The sequence below is a fragment of the Loxodonta africana genome, chromosome X (genome assembly GCF_030014295.1).
Source record: "Loxodonta africana isolate mLoxAfr1 chromosome X, mLoxAfr1.hap2, whole genome shotgun sequence".
Lineage (NCBI taxonomy): Eukaryota > Metazoa > Chordata > Mammalia > Proboscidea > Elephantidae > Loxodonta > Loxodonta africana.
Window position 1 is genome coordinate 107139675 of NC_087369.1, and position 15756 is coordinate 107155430.

The following is a 15756-nucleotide window of genomic DNA, read 5'->3' on the forward strand; positions in this document are numbered from 1 at the left end:
AATAAGAGGTCTTTGTTGATACTCATAGACATTTAAAACTTTTCAATTTTTTGTTGTAAATATTGCTACAATGTGTTTCATGGCACATAATAATACATAACATTTATTGAGCACTTGCTATGTGCAAGGCATTACAGTAAGCATTTTATAAACATTCTTCCATTTAATCCTCACAGTAATCCTATGAAATAAGTATAAAATATTGCCTCCATATTACAGAAGAACACATCAAAGTTTCAAGGAATTTTCACACTCTCCAAAGTCACTATTTTTGTGACTACCATGCCTGGGGCTCAAACTCAGCTTTTTCTGGAGCCAAAGTCAGGGTTGATAAGTACTATGCTATTTGTTGCATTTATCTGCTGTCAAGTAGACTCCAACTCATGGTGACCTTAAGTATAACAGAACAAAATGATGCCTAGTTCTAGGCCATTTTCATGATCATTGGTACATTTGTGTCCATTGTTTTGGCTATTGTGTAGCTCCTTCCAATCTAAGGGGCTCGTTTTCCAGCACTATATTGTACAATATTTGTAAGGTTTTCATTGGATAATTTTTAAAGAAAATTGCATTGCCTTTCTTCCTAGTCTGTCCTGGTCTGGAAGCTTCACTGAGACTTGTTCACCATGGTTAACCTTGCTGGCATTTTAAATACCAGCGGCATAGCTTCCAGTATTATAGTAGCGTGCAAGCCACCATACTATGACAAACTGACAGGTGGTGCTATATTGCCTCTTTACTCATTCTCAATTATTTTACTTACAGTAAGACAATGGTCTTAAACACAGTAAAGAGGTTTCCTCTTTAGGGCCTGTGTTCAAGCTTTCCCTTAGATAATCATTTGCCTAACTGATTCATTTCCTTCAAGTCTTGACTTGAAACTAACATCACTGAGACTTATTCTGACTCACATATTTAATTCTTCAAACTGCCCAACCCCTGCTTCTAGCGTAACAACTCTATGCTCTCTGCAAGAAACACATTTTAAAGGCAAAGACACAAAGCGGATAAAAGTTAAAAAGGTATCCCATGCAAACATTAACCATGGGAGATTAAAAAGACTACACTTAAAACAGATAGACTTGAAGGCCAAAACTGTTACTAGAGATAAAGAAAAAAGGATCCATGGGTGGCTCGAATGGTTAACCACTGGACTACTAACCAAAAAGTTGGAGATTCAAACCCACTCAGAGGCACAGTGGATGTAAAGCCCCAAGATTTGCTTCTGAAAGGTCACAGCCTTAAAAACCCTATGGAGTAGTTCTACTCTGCACACATGGGGTTGCCATGACATGAAATTGACTTGATGGCAACTAACAACAAGAACAACAGAGACAAAGAAGAACACTTTATAAAGAAAAAGGGCAAATTATCCAAAAGACATATATGCATTTGACAGAGGAGGTGCAAAATACATGAAGCAAAACTGAAGTCATTGAAGGGGGAAATAAATTATTCAACAATAATAGCTGGAGAAGTCAATACCCCACTTTAAATAATGAATAGATCAACTAGGCAGAAGATGAACAGGGATATAGACTTGGACAACAGTATAAAAAAATTAGACGACAGAAGTATATAGAACAATATAGCCAAGAAAAAGCAGATTACACATTCTTCTCAAGTGCACACGGATAATTTTCCAAGGTAGACCATATATTAGTCCATGAAAAGTTACATTGTATTTAAAAGGATTTAATCATAAAAGGTATGTTCTCTGACTACAATGGAATTAAATTAGAAATAAATAACAAAGGGACATTTGGGGAATCTAAATATTTGGAAATTAGACAACATATTTCTAAATAAGCAATGGATCAATGACAAACTCAAGAAATTTAAAAAATATTTTGAGCTGAATGAAAACAAAATCACAATGTATTGAAGTTATGAGATGCAGCTAAAGGAGTGCTAAGAATGTGAATTAGAACAGTAAACTCCTGTACTAGAGACAAACAAAAATCTCAAATAAAAAACCTCAGCTTCTACTTTAAAAACCAAAAGTGAATTCTTTGAAATATCAACAATTCTCACAAACATCTATATTGAACAAGAGAAAAAAAAAGACATTGGTAACCAAAATCAAAAATGAAAAAAGGGAAGTGGAGCCAACATGGTGCCATGCCATCCCTCTACAGCAAAGACTGGAAAAACTAAATAAAACAGATACAAATGTCAATCCTGGAACCCTAAGCATCAAACGAAAGGATAAAGAACTCTATCAAGCACAGACTGGAAGATGCTGACAGAAAACAGAGAATGAGGAGAGCTACAGAGCAGAAGTTCCCTGTTAGTTAAACACAGCATGGATTTGCCATCTTGGACCTCATCCATCAAGAACAGCAGACAGGGAGTATGGGAAGGCAACTTCATGGAACTTCCAACAGGAGACAGAGAACCTGGTAACCAGGGATGTACACTTTCTTACCCCCCAACCTTCTGCCCTGTATGCTGCCTCTGCTGGTCTCCAACAGGCCACAGTCACTCAGCTGAAGAGACACCAGCTCACTGCCACCTGGGTCCACCCCACCCACACCGGTTGGCTCCTTCAGTTCCATTTTTGTTCGTTTGTTTGATTGTTTTGGCTTTTTTGTTTGTTTCTTATCTCTGTCTCCCTTCCTTCCTTTCCTTTCTCCTGCCCAGCTAGCCCCACGTGCCTTTCCCACCCCTTTTTGATGGGCTGTGCCTGAATTTAGGACACAGGACAGAGTCAGCCAGATACCAACCTGGGTAATGAACACTCAAAGATAAAAAAAAAAAAAAAAAACTAAAAGATTTACAACAGGGAACGAGAGAGATCAATCTGTAAGTGACAATAACCTCAGAACAACAAATGAGGGAATAAATGGTATAGGTATAGAACTTACAAATGGAGAGGAAGTCAAAGTGATATCAAGTAATAAAAGACTGGTTTAAACTTAGGAAGATAGGGGTAAATTTCAAGGTAACCACAAAGCAAGTTAACAAACCTATTCATCAAAATAAAGAAGAAAAACATAAAGTCAATAAACTCAAAATCTACAAAAATGAAAGCAACAAAATCCACAAACAAAAGGAATTCAGCACAGCCGAGTAAGAAGGACAAAGAAAATGTCGACACCCCAAAAAAGTAGTACTAAATGACAGCAATGAACACAAACCTATTAATAATCATACTGAACATACATGGCTTAAATACACCCATAAAGAGACAGAGACAGAATGGATCAAAAAAAAAAAAAAATGACCCATCAATATGCTGTCTACAAGAGACAATTTAGAAACAAAGACGTAAATATATTAAAAATCAAAGGATGGAAAAAACACATCAAACAAAGGGTTACCAAAAAAGAGCAGGAGTAATAGACTTTAAAAACAAAATGCACCATAAAAGACAAGACAGGAGATTACATAATGATTAAAGGGACAATCCACCATAAGGACATAACCATAATAAATATCTATGCACCCAATGACAGGGCTCCAATATATTTAAAACAAACTCTAACAACAATTAAAAGAGAAATTGACAATTCCAGAATAGTAGTAGGAGGCTTCAACACACCACTCTCAGTAAAGGACAGAACATCTAGAAAGAAACTCTACAAAGATACAGTAGATCTAAAGGCCACAATCAACTGACATGATCTCTTAGACATGTACAGAACGCTCCACCCAATAGCAGCAAAGTATAAATTCTTTCCTAACGCACATGGAACGTTCTCCAGAATAGACCATACCTTACGCCACAAAGCAACCCTCAACAAGATTCAAAACACTGAGATAATGCAAAGCATCTTCTCTGGTCACAATGCTGTGAAAGTAGAAATTAACAACAGGAAGTGCAAGGAAAAAAAATCAAATACATGGAGACTGAATAACACCTTGCTTAAAAACCACTGGGTAATAGAAGAAATCAAAGATGGAATAAAAAAATCCCTAGACTTAAACGAGAATGAGAACACATCATACCAAAAGTTCTGAGATAGAGTAAAGGCAGTGCTCAGTGGTCAAATTACAGCAATAGATACACACATCAAAAAGAAAAAAGGGACAAAATCAAAACATTAGCTATACAACTTGAACAAATAGAGAACAGCAAAAGAAGCCCACAGTCACAAGAAGAAAGGAAATAATGAAGATCAGAGCAGAAATAAAGAATAGAAAGAATCAACAAAACCAAAAGTTGGTTCTTTGAAAGCATTGACAAAAATTGGCAAACTGTTGGCCAAAATGACAAAAGAAAAACAGAAGAGGAAGCAAATAACTCAAATGAGAAATGACATGGAGGGCACTACAACAGACCCAACTGAAATAAAAAGGATCCTTACAGAATACTATGAAAAACTATACCCCCAAAAATATGAAAACCTAGAGGAAATGGTGATATTAATATTGTTCTATAATTTCTGAATTCCATTAGATCACTTTTCTTGGTAATAGGCATAAATATGGATCTCTTCCAGTAGGTTGCCCAGGGACCTGTCTTCCAAATTTCTTGACATAGATGAGCGAGCACTTCTAGTTCTGCATCCATTTGTTGAAACATCTCAATTAGTATTCCATCAAGTCCTGGAGCCTTGCTTTTCACCAATGCCTTCAGTGCAGCTTGGACTACTTCCTTCAGTACCGTCAGTTCCTGATCATATGCTACCTCTTGAAATGGTTGAACATCCACCAGTACTTTTTGGTATAATGATTCTGTGTATTCCTTCCTATCTTCTTTTGATGCTTCCTGCATCGTTTAATATTTTCCCTGTAGAATCCTTCAATATTCCAACTCAAGGCTTGAAATTTTTCTTCAGTTCTTTTAGCTTGAGCAATGCAAGGAATATTTTTCCCTTTTGGTTTTCTATCTCCAGGTCTTTGCACATGTCATTACAATACTTTACTTTGTCTTCCTGAGCTGCCCTTTGAAATATTCTGTTCAGCTCTTTTACTTCAGTATTTTTTCCTATTGCTTTAGCTACTTGACGTTCAAGAGCAAGTTTGGTCTTTTATTTCTTTTCTGTGTTTTTAATGACCTCGTGCTTTCTTTGTGTATGATTTCCTTGATGTCATTCCACAACTCATCTGGTCTTTGGTCATTAGTGTTCCATGAGTCAAATCTATTCTTGAAATGGTCTCTAAATTCAGTTGGGATATACTCAGGGTTGTACTTTGGCCCTCGTGTACTTGTTCTAATTTTCTTTAGAGTCAACTTGAACTTGAAAATGAGCAATTGATGGTCTGTTCCACAGTCGGCCCCTGGCCTTGTTCTGACTGATGTATTGAGCTGTTCCAATGTCTCTTTCCACAGATATAGTCGATTTGATTCCTGTGTATTCCATCTGGTGAGGTCCACATATACAGTCACCGTTTATGTTGCTGAAAAAAGATATTTGCGATGAAGAAGATGGTCTTGCAAAATGCTGTCATGCGATCTCTGGCATTGTTTCTATCACCAAGGCCACATTTTCCAACTGCTGATCCTTCTTCTTTGTTTCCAGTGTTCACATTCCAATCACTGGTGATTATCAATGAATCCTGATTGCATGTTCCATCAATTTCAGACTGCAGAAGTTGATAAAAATCTTCGATTTCTTCATTTTTGGCCTTAGTGGTTGGTGCATGAATTTGAATAATGGTCGCATCAACTGGTCTTCCCTGTCGGTGTATGGATATTATCCTATCATTGACAGGGCTGTACTTCAGTATAGATCTTGAAATGTTCTTTTTGACAGTGAATGCAATGCCATTACTCTTCATGTTGTCATTCCTGGCATAGTAGACCATATGATTGTCTGATTCAAAATGGCCAATACCAGTCAATTTCAGCTTACTAATGCCTAGGATATTGATGTTTATGTTTTCCATTTCATTTTTGACAATTTCCAATTTTCCTAGACTCATACTTCCTACACTCCACATTACAATTATTAATGAATGTTTGCAGCTGTTTCTTCTCATTTTGCCTTGTGTCACATTGGCTAATGAAGGTCCCAGAAGCTTGACTCCATCTACATCGTTAAGATGGACTCTAATTTGAGGAGGCAGCTCTTCCCCAGTCGTCTTTTGAGCATCTTCCAACCTGAGAGGCTCGTCATCTGGCACTATATCAGACCGTGTTCTGCTGCTATTTATAAGGTTTTCACCGGCTAATTATTTTCAGAAGTAGACCACGGGGCCATTCTTCCTAGTCTGTCAGTCTGGAAGTTCAGCTGAAACCGATCCAACCAAATGTGGAAATTATAGAACAATATCATTAATATCACATGCAAGTAAAATTTTATTGCAGGTCATTCAAAAGCAGCTGCAGCAGTATATCAACAGGGAACTGTCAGGAGTTCAAGCTGGATTCAGAAGAGGGCACGGACCCAGGGATATCATTACTGATGTCAGATGGATCCTTGCTAAAAGCAGAGAATACCAGAAAGGTGTTTACCTGTGTTTTATTGACTATACAAAGACATTAGACTATGTGGATCATAACAAATTATGGATAACATTGCTGAGAATGGAAATCCAGAACACTTAATTGTGCTCGTGAGGAACCTGTACATAGATCAAGAGGCAGTTGTTCAAACAGAACAAGGGAATACTGTGTAGTTTAAAGTCAGAAAAGGTGTGCATCAGGGTTGTATCCATACCTAGTCAATCTGTATGATGAGATCAGAGAAGCTGGACTATAAGAAGGACAGGGCATCAGGATTGGAGGAAGACTCATTAACAACCTCCATTATGTGGATGACAGAGCCTTGCTTGCTGAAAGCAAATAGGACTCAAAGCACTTACTGATGAAGATCAAGACCACAGCGTTCAGTATGGATTACACCTCGACATAAGGAAAACAAAAATCCTCATAACTGGACCAATAAGCAACATCATGATAAACGGAGAAAAGTTTGAAGGTGTCAAGGATTTCATTTTATTTGGGTCCCAATCAACTCCCATGGAAGCAGCAGTCAAGAAATCAAAGGACACATTGCATTGGGCAAATCTGCAGCAAAAGACCTCTTAAAGTGTTGAAAAGCAAAGATGTCACCTTGAAGACTAAGATGTGCCTGACCAAAGGCATGGTGTTTTCAGTCATCTCATATGCACGTGAAAACTGGACAGTGAATAAGGAAGACGGAAGAAGAATTGATGTCTTTGAATTATGGTGTTGGCGAAGAATATTGAATATACCATGGACTACCAAAAGAATGAAAAAATCTGTCTTGGAAGAAGTGCAACCAGAGTGCTCCTTAGAAGCAAGGATTAGGAGACTGTATCTCATATTTTGGACATGTTATCAGGAGGGATCAGTCCCTGGAGAAGGACATCATGCCTGGTAAAGTAGAGGGTCAGTGAAGAAGAGGAAGACCCTCAATGAAATAGATTGGCACCGTGGCAGCAACAATGGGCTCAAGTATAACAATGATTTTGAGGATGGCTCAGGACAGGGCAGTGTTTCGTTCCACTGTACATGGGGTTGCTATGAGTCAGAACTGACTCCAAGACACCTAACAACAATGACAACAACAAGATTTCTTAACCATTAACAATATTGATCAATTGAGTTAGAACTTTGAAATATGCAGTGCTATAATCATAAATGATACTTCTCTGTAGTTATAAGAATTTATTTAAAAAGCATATATAATATTAAAAACTGTCTAAAAATAACTAAAAATAATTTTCTGTTCATAAGTTTTGCAAAAGAAAAATAATCATTTAGATACTTTATGACATTTTCATTTATTTTTACTTATTTGCTAACTTTTATGTTTCTCATCTGCTGCCATGTGAGATTGGATAACATTAGACTTAAATACCTGTACTTATTTTGTGGCATCTTACCAAATCATTCTATATCAAGAGTATTGGTTTTATGAGGAAATAATACATGTTTTTAAATTTTATTCTGTAAAGTTTTTAGCTCACCTACTTAATTAAGAACATGGCGGAAACTCTGGTGGTGTAGTGGTTAAGAGTTACGGCTGCTAGCCAAAAGGTCTGCAGTTTGAATCCATCAGGTGCTTCTTGGAAACCCTATGGGGCAGTTCTACTCTGTCCTATAGGGTTGCTGAGAGTCGAAACTGACTCGATGGCAATGAGTTTTTGTTTTTTTTTTTAACTTAAGAACATGTTTTCACAATGCTTAGTTGGCCAAGTACCATTTCAGAAAAATATGTTTTAATCATAAGTGACTTAGAATTATAAGCATAGTTTCCTAGGTGACTGAATAAGCTGGTGGCATTTATTCTAGTTACAGTAAATAGAATCATTGCTCTTAAAAAAGTAATGAAATAAAACATATGACACAGGACAAGTATATCTTAGTAATAAGAAAATAACCTTTTTGCCAACCAAAAAATGGCTAAGATTTTTACTGATTATTATCAGTCTCCCTTTTTAGTAGTATTCTGTTACCTTTAGATGTAAACAGAAAACATTAAAAAAGTAAATTATTGAGAATATCATGAAAACTGTGTTACTGGAAAGTGAACTAATAATATCATTATAATTTCTCATGGGGCTGTTGTATAAAATTATCTGTTTTGTTTTTGCATAACACTTTATTCCCATGAAATAGAAATGTCACTTGAGATTCAATTTTTAGGTGTATTACTCAAATTGGCATCAAATAGAAACAAGACATAGTATATATTAAAGTATTCAGAAATGATATATGGTAAGAATTATGTCATAGAAATGTTTTTATGTGGATTTGAAGCTCACCGAACCTCTCCTGTTAGAAGAAGATGTACATCATCTAGGAAAATTATTTTATGCTCTTTTCTTGTTAGATTACCCAAATATATCTGTACCTACCAAGTATGTGCCTAAACTATGTTCATGTCTGGTTCAATAATATAAATATCCCAACAAAATTCATGATTTATTTTCCACAAAGAACTAAAAATTTTCTTTATAAAGCTTTTTTAATTTATTCTTAATATGGTGTACTTCATTTCACTTCTAAAAACAAAATGGTTAATCTAAATCTCCTTCTCATGGAAAATGGAGTCAGACATACTTTAGTAAAGGAGCTTCACAATGGTAGAAGACTACATATTTATTACTAGCTTTTTTCCTCTTTTTGAGTTACAGAAATGTAATTGTTAAGATGTCTTAGATTTTTCTTTTTCAGTGTTCACCCATCAAGATAAGCATACTCAATAAAAGACTAAAATGAGTTAAAATTATTTTTATAAAAATCGACAGAGGGAGGAAAGGCAAGATGGCCATGTAAGCAGTTGCACACTCCCATTCCCCACAGAAACACATACACACACACACACACCAACCAAAAATGGCAAAACCAAAATTGTTAGACCTCTGCAAACCAGCTGAAGAGTTATAGCAACTAAGCAAATACTGAGTCAACAAAAATAAGACATCAAAATGATAGGAATAATTTGGTTTTCTATGGCCTATCCCCATCCCATCACTAGTTTGGCAGCCATCTTAAAGGTGTGGTGTGTACATTCTAAGAGAAAGATCCCGGTCTCAGAGGGAGCAGAACGGAATTTATTTGAAAATTATTGTGTGTTTGCATTTTAGCCTCTTTGGGGGTTTTCTGAAGGACTAAAGCAAGGTGCCCATCTCTGTTTAACCTATTTCAAAACTCAAATAGGGCAGAAAATTAGCTATCAATGCCTGAAAACTGTAACTGTCTATACTGCCTGGGGATAAAGAATGTAATTGAGGCTTATAGCAGAAGGATTGGGAGAAAAATCCCTGGAAATAGTTTCTTTGGTAAATTAGAGCATTCAAAAACACCATGTATTAAAAGCAAATGAGAGATTCACACTCGTGCATAGGGCTTGCTAACAAAATTACTGAGAAGATTCTATGCTTTCCCTTGGGCTGATCCCTAGGCTCAGTGCATGCCCAAGTATTGAAGTACTGCTTTAACATCACAGATCCAATCAACAGTCTGAGAGAGGAGTTTGTTTTTGTTTTAGTTTTTTGGTTCCCCCCTGCCACTCAAGGTATTTGCCATGAAAACATTATTTAAACAGATGTAAGGAACAGAGACTTCAGTGTCCACATGCAATCAAGGAGACAACCTTTGCAAAAATAGTTAGGAATTACCACTAAACAGACAACTACAGCATTTGAATTTTTTTTAAATGGAAAACCATGGGGGAGGGTGGAAATCTGATTTTCAAAATTAACACACAATAATATTTAAGAGTTCATTTTCTGTAAACAAAAATCACCAGCACATAAAGAAATAGGAAAGATTTCACTATTCAAAAGAACAAAATAAAGTGACAGAAGTGATCTTTGCAGAAGCATAGAAATGTGCTTATTTCTTATTGGTATTTACTTAAAATGTAAAGGAAATAACTCTGCAATCAAAAGGTGCAGATTGGAAGAATGGATAAAACAAACAATAAAAAACATGATTCAACTATATACTGTCTACAAGAGACCCAATTTAAACCCAAAGACACAAATAAGTTGAAAGTGAAAAAATGGAAAATTATATTCCATATAAGCAGTAACCAAAAGAGATCTAGTGTGGCTATACCAATGTAAAAAATATTTAAGTCAAAATTTGTCACAGGGCACAAAGAAGGACATTATATAATGTTGTTGTTGTTATTGTTAGGTGCCATCGAGTCGGTTCTGACTCAGAGTGACCCTGTGCACAACAGAACGAAACATGCCGTGTCCTGTGCCATCCTTACAATCGCTGTGATGCTTAAGCCCGTTGTTGCAGCCACTGTGTCAATCCACCTTGTTGAGGATCTTCACCTTTTCCGCTGACCCTGTCATTAAGGTTGACTCTACTTTGAGGAGGCAGCTCTTCCCCAGTCATCTTTTGAGTGCCCTCTAACCTGGGGAGCTCATCTTCCGGCACTATATGAGATAATGTTCTGCTGCTATTTTTAAGGCTTTCACTGGCTAATTCTTTTAAAAAGTAGACTGCCTGGTCCTTCTTCCTCGTCTGTCTTAGTCTGGAAGCTCAGCTGAAACCTGTCCTCCATGGGTGACCCTGTTGGTATCTGAATACTGGTGGCATAGCTTTCAGCATCACAGCAACACACAAGCCCCCACAGTACGACAAACTGACAGACACGTGGGGGTCATGTAATAATAAGTGTCAATTCAGCAAAAAAAGATAACAAGTACAAATATATATGCACATAACAACAGAACCCCAAAATATATATAGAAAATACTGACAGAATTGACAATAATAGTTTATGACTTTAATACACCACTTTCAATAATGAATAGACTATCTAGACATACTATCTAGACAGAAGATCAATAAGGAGAGAGAGGGTTTGAGCAACTCCATGATTCAACTAGACCTAACAGAAATTCATAAAACACTCCACCTAACAATAGCAGAATATATATTCTTGTGTAGTGCACATGGATCAATCTCCAGGATAGGCCATGTAGGCCAGAAAACAAGTTTCAATAAATTTATGGACATTGAAATAATAAAAACTATCTTCTCTAACCACAATGGAATGAAACTATAAATTAATAAAATTAAAAAAAAATTAGAAATTTCACAAATTGTGGAAATTAAACAACACACTATTAAACAACCAAAGGGTCAAGGAACACATCAAAATGTAACTTAGAAAAAAAGTAAGAGATAAATAAAAATAAAAGGAGAAAATACCAAAATTATGAGACACAACAAAGTGCTCAGAGGAAAATTTATAACTATACGTTTACAATAAAGAAGAAATACTTCAAATCAATAACCTAATTTTAAGCCTTGAGGAACTAGAAAAAGAAGAGCAAACTAAGCTCAAAGTTGGAAGAAGAAACATAATAATAAATATTAGAGTAAAGATAAACCTAATGCCGTCGAGTCGATTCCGACTCATAGCAGCCCTATAGAGTAAAACTGCCCCATAGAGTTTCCAAGGAGCGCCTGGCAGATTCAAACTGCAGACCCTTTGGTTAGCAGCCGTAGCCCTTAACCACTACGCCACCAGGGTTTCCAGAGTAAAGATAGAGTGTAGAAAAACAATAGAATCAGTAAAACCAAGAGTTAGTCTTTTGAAAAGATTATTAAAATTGACAAATCTAAACAGACAAGGAAAAAGAGAAAATGAAAATAAGTAAAATCTGGAACAAAAGTGGGGACATTTCTACTGACCCTGCAGGAATAAAAAGGATTATAAAAATATATATATGTATTAAGAACAATTCTACATCAACAAATCAGATAACCTACATGAAATGGATAAATTCCTAGAGAACACAAAAACTACCTGGATTGACTCAATAAGAAATAGAAGATCTCAACAGACCTATAACAAATGAATATACTGAATCAGTAATCAAAAATCTCCCAACAAAGAAAAGTTCAGGACCAGATCACAGGGGAATTCTAGCAAACATTTCTAAAAGAATTAACTTCTCAATGCCTCCAAAAAAAAGAAAGGAACACTTCTCGACTCATTCTGTGACATCGACATTATTGTGATAACAAAACCAGAAAAGTGCATCAAAAGAAAATAAAATTACAGACTACTATTCCTTATGGAGCAGTTCTACTCTGTCCTATAGTGTCATTATGAGTCAGAATTGACTGGATGGCAAAGGGAATTTTTTTTTTTTTGGTATCCCTTATGAATACAAATGGATTATCTTGATCAAAATACTAGCAAAAGTGACCTGAAAGCACATTAAAATGATTATAAACCACAGGAAAATCAAAGAACTGCATAATCATGTCAATAGACACAAATCACATTTTAAAAAACCCAACATCTTTTCATGATAAAAACACTAGGAAGAGAAGGGAAATGCTTCAACATATAAAGATCCTTTATGAAAAACCCACACAATCTCATACTCAATGGTGAAACACTAAAAACTTTTCATCTGTCTTAGTTTCCTAGTGCCACTGTAAGAAAAAATACCACAAGCGGTGGCTTTAAAGGATAAAAATTTATTATGAATATAGCCACCCCAGATTTCTTTTGGTTACTGTTTATATGGAATATAATTTTCCATTTTTTCACTTGCAACTTATTTGTGTTTTGGAGTTTAAATTGGGTCTCTTGTAGACAGCATATAGTTGAATCGTTTTTTTGTTGTTGTTTGTTTTATCCATTCTCCCAATATCTGCCTTTTGATTGGAGAGGTCATTTCCTTTACATTTTAAGTATTTACCAATAAGAAAGGACTTACTTTTGACATTTATTTTCTCACAGCTTTGGAGGTTATGGCTTTGGCTGTAAGAATGATCTTTCCTTGTTGGTAGACTGGGAAGTTCTTTGGTATTCCTGGATATCTCTTAGTGCTCATTGGGATTTCTTGGTGTCTGACTTCCACCTGTTTGAGTCTCCGTGTCTGTTCTGTTCTTTTTTATAAGACACCATTTAGAGATAATTAGGTTTAGGACCCTAAACCTCACTCCAATATAACATCATAAGAAAACCCCTATTTCCAATCTTGGTAATATTTACAGGTACAGCAGTTAGGAATTCAAAATATATTTTGGGGAGGCACAACTAAATCCATAATGCCCCCTAAAATCAGGAATAAGACAAGAATGCCCATTTTTATTCCCGCTATTCAACATTGTATTGGAACTTCTAGACAGAGAATTTCCTTAAAATAAAGCAAGGACATCCAAATCAGACAGGAAGAAGTTAAACTATCTCTACTTGCCCATGACGTGGTCCCATACATAGAAAATCTCAAAGATTTACACAAGAAAACTACTAGAGCTAATAAAGGAAGTCAGCAAAATTGTAGGGTACAAAATCAATACCAAAAAACAGTTGTGTTTCTATGTATCAGCAAGGATCAAAGTGAACGGGAAACTAAGAGAACAATTTTATTTACAAAAGCCTTCAAAAGAATAAAACATCTAGGAGTTTGGTCTCTACTCATCTGGAACAAAAGCGAAAGAAGGAAACCAGAGTGTCATGGATTGAATTGTGCCCCCCAAAATATGTGTAAACTTGGCTAAGCCATGATTCCCAGTATTGCGTGGTTGTCCTTCATTTTGTGTTCTGATGCAATTGTTGTATGTGTTGTAAATCCTAATCTCTGCCTGTGATTAATTAGGTAAGATTATGTTGTGTTAAAGAGGATTAGGGTGTGATGCAACACCCTTACTCCGGTCAAAGCACTGATTCCATATAAGGGGTGTTTCCCTGGGGTGTGGCCTGCATCACCTTTTATCTTACAGGAGATAAAAAGAAAAAAGCGAGCAGAGAGAGGGGGACCTCCTACCACCAAGAAAGAAGTGCCAGAGCAGAGCACATTCTTTGAACCTGGGGCGCCTACACTGAGAAACTCCTACACCCAGGGGAAGATTGATGACAAGGACCTTCTCCCAGAGAGAGAAAGCCTTCCTCTGGAGCTGGTGCACTGAATTTGGACTTTAGCCCCCTAAACTGTGAAAGAATAAATTTTTGTTTGTTAAAGCCATCCACTTGTGGTATTTCTCTTATAACAGCACAAGATAACTAAAACACAGAGTCAAGGAAGAAACTAGTCTACAGGAAAATAGTCTACAGAAACCACGACCTCATCCACCCTGAGACCAGAAGACCTTGATGGTGCCTGGTTACCACTACTGACCATTCTAATCTGGGCCACAATAGTTGGACCTTGATAGATTGGGAGAAAATTGTGGAATAGAAGCTCAAATTTCTAAAACAAACAAACAAACAAAAAAGACTTACTGGGCTAGTTCAAACTGAAGGGCTCCCTGAAACTATTGCCCTGAGGTACTCTTCATACCTGCAACTAAAACTAACCCCTGAGGTCACGTTGTAGCTAAATAACAAATTCGCTCACAGAATAATGAATATCATCTATAAGTACTGGCTCCTTTAAAAACTCATCTATATGACACCAAATGGTCAACAATCACTTTAAAACAAAGATGAGAATGTAAGGGGGCAGGGAAACTAGAATAATGGAAATGGAACGACCAGAATGGAAATGAGAATTTTCACGTATTGTGGAGAATGTAACCAATGTCACTAAAAATTTGTGTAGAAATTGTTGAACGGAAACCTAAGCTGCTGTGTAAACCTTCACCAAAAGCACAATAAAATGTCATTTAAAAAAATCTAGAAAAATTTAATCAGGGAAGTGAAAGCCTTCCACACTAAAAATTATAAAATATTGCTGAAAGAAATTAAAGAAGACCTAAATAAATGGAAAAACACCCCATGTTCATGGATTGTAAGACTTAGTATCATTCAGAGGTCCATACTACCCAAAGAGATCTATGGATTCAACACAGTCCCCATCAAAATTCCATTATCATTTTTTTTCTTTCTTCAGAAATGGTAAAGATGAATCTCAGATTCACAAGGAATTGCAGGGGGCTCTGAATATAGTAGGCAATTTTCAATAAAAACAACAAAGTAGGAGGATACACACTTCCTGGCTTCAAAACTTACTATAAAGGTATTGTAATCAAAAGAGTATGGTATGGTATAATGATAAACCAATGGAATAGAATTCAGAGTGCATAAATAAAGCCATATATCTACGGTCAACTGATTTTTCACAAGGGGCCAATTCCATTCAGTCGGGGAAATAATAATCTCTTCAAGAAATGATGCTGGGACAACTGTATTTCCACATGCAAAAGAATTAAGTTAGTTCCCTAACTCACACCATATATATGATCATTAACTCAAAATGGATCAACGGTCTAAATATAAGAGCTAAAACCATAAAAAATTATGTAAGAAAATATAGGATTAAATCTTCAGAACCTTGTTTTTGGCAATAGGTCCTTAGATATTATAAGCCACAAAAGGAAAAAAATGATAAATTGGACTTCATCAAATA